Below are 6,000 nucleotides of genomic sequence, written 5' to 3' on the forward strand. Positions count from 1 at the left end.
TTATTCTTTATTTAGAGAAAGAAATTGCAGCGTCACAATCAGCATCTAATTTACGTTTAGCGTTTTAACTTTAGGTAACTTAATTTTTTATTATTTAATTGGGGATAATTAGGTAATAGAAACCAATTACCTTGATTTGATGTTTAATGCAATTAAATAAACCAAAACATGAAAAACACTGTGGCTGACTCCTAGCTAGCCAAAGAAATAACACGAGCTTGTACCTAGTTAATTTAATTTTGAAAACCAAACAAAAGTAAAGTTAAATGATAGGTAGTAAATAATACTCCCTCCATGCCATTAAATATAAAAATAAATTGCTTTTCGGCATATAATTTTATATAGTGTTGCTTTGTAATTTAATGAAAAGAGAATAAAATAGAAGAGAGAAAAAAATAGAGAGGATGTTATTTCTAATTTAAAAAATATTTCATTTTTAATAAAAAATTAAAAAATATATATTTTTAATCGAATATAGAGATTATTGTCATAGCGAAACAAAAATACCAAACGAACAATCAAAACAACAAATAGAGCCATAATTTCTTTTATATATAGTTTAGGCATATAGAGACCACATCGAATGAAAATCTAGGATCCTACTTTATAAACCTACACACACACATATCTCCTTTAGTCCTCAAAACATGGATACTTTCCAGTGAAAAAAAATTAGAACTACAGTATTATTTTTGTGATGGTTGTAAGAAAAGCAATGAATGGAAATTTAGTCGACTTTATATCAAACTTTTGTAGCGTGAGGGACATTAATTAATTAATTAAAAGGAATTATTTAAGGTAATAAATATGGTGCTTCCACTATCAACCCACCTCCCAAAGATGGGCTGTAGCCTAATATTAATTGCTTTACTTTAAACGACACTGTGCCCCCTCTCTTTTGAGACCACCATCATTCTATAATCTTACAAATATCCTCTAAAGTTGATGTCTGTCCAAACCACAATATAGTAGTAGTATATATTTTTATTTGTAATTATGCACTCTACCATTCTTTTTTCCTTTTTTATTTCCAAGTTGAAAAGCAAATTCTTTTTCCGACAGCCATTGATCCCATGTGATTTTTATTTACATTCGTAAAGACACTAGCACAACATGTTATATTGGACTTTTGAGATATTTCGTGAAATCAGATCTATTCCAAAAATGATTGAAAATAGAATTATTCATCAATTCCTTTGAAAATAAATTAGATCCTAAAGTATAGAATATTAATTAATATTGAAACAGATAAGATTAATTTGATATTAATATATATCGATAGTTAAAGTAAAACAATTTCAGATATCAAATAACGGTTTTATGTGTTTGAAAGATATCGATCAAGTTCAAATTTTCAATCCTCATCTCTATAACTCAACTTGTTTATAATTTTTACTTAGCCCAAGTAGTGATGAATTGAAGAATGTGTTTGGTTGATTTGCATATTAATCATATCAATCATGGTGTTAAATATATAACTTTAATGTTTGTATGTATGCTATTGTATTTGGGAGTCTCTTAGCCTTTTCTTTTTGATGTTTTAATTGTGTGGGATCCATTCGATTGATTTCTAGTAGATTGTAATGGTAACTGTAGAAGAATCGGTAATTATGCATTTTGTTATATATCTCATTGTTTTTCTGACACTTGCATTATTTTGTAAAAACATAATTGCAAATTCAAGATAATATCTTTAATTTTTACAAAGATGGTGCATCCATTGATACCTATATAATCGATTGTTAATCATTCTTTCACTTCCCTTTTTCAGTGGGTTTATATTAGGAATATGATACCCATACATATTTTCAATCTTTACTGCTGTATATGTTTTCCAATCAAGTATTCCGCCGTCATTGTGTTTTAAATTCCAAGTGAAAATAGTTCACTAGGTTTAAGGTAGTTAGATGTGAACTTCCTTTAGTTTAAATGGTTTTTGTCAAAAAAGAAAAGAAAAAAGAAATAGATACCTCACTTCCTAATAAAAAAATACTTCCTCCATCTATAAAAATAGTCTTATTTGTGTATGACACGTGTTTTAATAAGAAATTGATCAAGTGAGAAAGAAGAAAAAAATGTAGATAAAATAACATAGAAGGAACAAAATGTGGGTAAAGTTATGATAAAGAGGAGAAAAGGTGAGTAAAATATAAGAAAGAAACTTTTCATTTTTAAAAATTGAACTATTTTTTATGAACATCCCAAAATGTCAAAATGCAACTACATTTCGTGGATGGAAGAAGTAAAAAGAAGTGCACATAAAATATCCAACTTAATAATAATGACCATTTTTTATGAGCTCAAACATTTTAATGGAGTAATTGTTAGATTGTCCTACTTGTTACTCGATCCGATTTTTTGTTTCATAAATGTTGAAGTCAAAAAGTTGGCGAGCATAGATTGGAAGTATAAAAACAGTTCAAACTTTAAAGAAAAACAATAACAAAAGCAACAAAATAATGTAGAGTAAAAAAATAACGGTCGAACACAAAAAAATAAAAGTAAAACATCTTGAAGTTATGATCTACCAACCTCATCCACAAGAGAGTAGTAATTTCATAGTAACTCCAAACCGAGAAGTTCTAAACAACAATCACAAACCTACATTGTTAGGGATATATTGAAATACAAGCTTTGAGCTACTTTGTATATTCATGTAAAATCATTTTTTTTTCCAAATAAATGAGAAGAATTTTTTTTTTTTCATATCATTTGTCTTTTATTATTATTACTGATTATTCACAAAGTGAACAAATAAGTCATACTTTTACATTATATATTTAATAATAGACTTTTGATTGTATAAGATCTTTCGATCAGTTGCTTAAGAAGATCAAGATTCACAACTTAGATAGACTAGGACAATCTATCTTGGCGGTGTAAATCCGAAGTAGTTATTCCTATTTTGTTAATTAGTTTACTGAAATGTGATCAAATGAAAACTCTAAATATTATACGAACTCAAAACTATAATCTGGACTATTGAAAAATGTCAATAGATTACAAAAAAGCATCAACGGAAAAATGTCAACAAAATTTCAACAGTATTCAATGATTGATGTTGTGTTGATACTGTGTTGATATTAAAATCTAGAAATTTTACACTCTTTTGATATTGTGTTGAAGCTGTGTTGAAGAGTTTTGAGTTTGTACAATATATAAGTTTGCATTTTATCACTACCCTTAGTTTACATAAGTATTTTAAGGAGTAAAATATACGAACTAGAAGACACAAACATGTAATGACAGTGGAAGATTGTATAGGAAATATATGTGTTAATCATGTAAGATTGGTATGAAGTAAGAGAGTCAAGATAACAACTGTATTGGTCAGGCTGGTATCCGACCGTTTTGCACTGTCCGGGTCACACTCACTCTTTTTTTCCCACCTAAACCTTTCAAATTTGTCCTTCCCCTATCTATTTCCATGCTCATTCCCTAATTAATGCTACACATAATTGAACTAGTTGTGTAATTAGTTACTAATATAGTAGTATTTGGAAACTTCAAGAAATATTTGGATTAACATAAATTATTTTCAATTAGTATTTGGAAATTGATCATGACATGGTAACTCCATATAGTAGTAATTTAAATCATTTATGTGTCGTTTTGTAAATTTATACACTTGAAGAATATACTTGATGATTCGAAATAAATCGAAGAAGAAATAATGAGAGTGATAATGTAGTACGATGAGAGTGGGATTGTTGTCTCAATTAGAAACATTATCAACAGACATGTCCACTTAATAGCAATGTGTAACGCCTGACCCCAAAAAGTAAAAACTAAAATGATTCTCACCTGCACAAACAATTCCCCCTTTTCTAATTATAAAGTGCTTTACATTCATTTGCGCATGCACAAAACATTGAAACACTAATTCTTGAATTCATCATAATTTTTTTACCATGTACTATCATGAGATTACTGTTTCACAGTATTTGGTCTGTAGGACTCTTTAGCTTTTTAAATTGAAATGTAATATTGGTAATGTTTTTGTTGCCCTACAGCTGGTAGCCTCATACTAACGAAGCACAAACATGGCGGGGTAGAGTTGTCAAATGGATTGTGTTGGCCTAGCCCGATGCAAGATTATAGTTATAGAAAAATGGCAGGAACAGTTGTCAAATGGGTTACGCCCAGCCTGAGGCGATTAGACTCACCTCAGGCCAAGCAACTTAGGGCTCAAACACCACCAAAGCACGCTACACCACTATATACGGAGTAAAATTTTGGTGTGCGTATATAGTATTTTATGATATATCGAATTTTTGGTATATTCCAACATCGATATATAGGTACTCTCTCTGTTCCCAAAGAATATGCACTTTGGTTTCGGCATAGGTTTTAATGCAAAATTGATAAAGTAAGAGAGAGATAGAGAGAAAAGGTAATTAAAGTATTGTTAGTGGAGAATGAGTCTCACCTAATTAGAGAGAAAAGAGTTTCCAAAATTAGAAAGTGCATATTCTTGTGGGACGGACTAAAAAGGAAAGAGTGCATATTCTTGTGGGACGGAGGGAGTATATATCAATAGTAAGAATCAGACTATTACATGAGTGATTAGATGAGACATCATTTTTGAGTACTAAAACTTATTTTCGGGACACAAATTAACTTTTTTTTTTATTGTTTGATACTCCATCCACCCGTGAATAGGAGTCCCGTTTTTTTTTATTTTAGTCTGTCCGCGAATAGGAGTCCCGGTTCATTAATACTATAAACGGTAATAGGTCACATATTTTACTAACTCATTCCACTCACATTTCATTTAAAATTAATAAATACAGAATCCCACTAATTTTTTTCACTCACTTTTCTTAATATTTCTTAAAACCCGTGACAGAAAGAAATGAGACTCGTATTCGTGGACGGATGGAGGAAACAGTATGTTTTCGATATATCTCTTAGGAAATATTTATGCTTTTATTTATACTTTAGAAAAAAACCACTTCATATTTCAGTGCGAGAAAATCCATTTTGGTAAACAAATATAATAATTTAAATACGGAGTACTTTTTGTAATTATGGTTATGTTATGAAATACTCCTTGGAAACATATGACACATGTTTTGGGAGCGTTTGAAAATAAATTATATGTACCCTAATCTTATATATTTCCCTTTCTATTTTCGTCATTTAATACTCTATATTACGAAATCAAGACGTATATGCTAATATAATTTATATTTTAAGGGTAAAGCTATAAAGCCATAATGTGGCCGGCGATAAAATGACGTTTTAATAAATATATCAACTATATATACTATTCGTTTAATTACCTCATCTAATGCTCAAATATCTTTACATTACTACCCTTTCTTTTTTCCAAAGCAAACGATTTTTTTTATGTTTCAGTTCTCTACTTGAATTCTATTATGTTCATTATCTTTGAATAATAATTTTTTCACTGATTTATTTTTATTTGTTTCGCATTGTATAATTTCAGTAACAGTTTATATAATTAAAGTGTTAGAATATAGATAAGAATGAAATATAATAGTTATTTTCTCATTTTTTAAATAAACTGATTCAACATTCACTATTCCATACTTAATGAGTAAATATTACTAAAACTTAGATTGATTAAATTTCCGAGTCATCCATTGAATTCATATTTATTCCCCTTTTACAATTAATCGATTGAACATCAAATACTCTTTAATTAATCAAATGAACCTCCATTTGGTTAATGCGAAAAAAAAATGATAGTAATTACGCATTATTTGAATCTTTTGTTATTACATGACATTATGACAGTCATGTAACTATTCTTCATATTAAATTGTGACACAACATAATAAATTCCATAATACCTGAATATACATTTAAATGTATCATGCTATTATTTAAATAATTTGATATTTCTAATTATCTAAAATACAACTGATATATTTGTGTATATATAGTAACTACTTCATCTGTCTGACTAATTAGTACTCCTATATACGTACAGTGTTATATTATGGCATCACTATACATTTACTAGTATTAATA

This window comes from Salvia hispanica, chromosome 4 (genome assembly GCF_023119035.1).
Source record: "Salvia hispanica cultivar TCC Black 2014 chromosome 4, UniMelb_Shisp_WGS_1.0, whole genome shotgun sequence".
NCBI lineage: Eukaryota > Viridiplantae > Streptophyta > Magnoliopsida > Lamiales > Lamiaceae > Salvia > Salvia hispanica.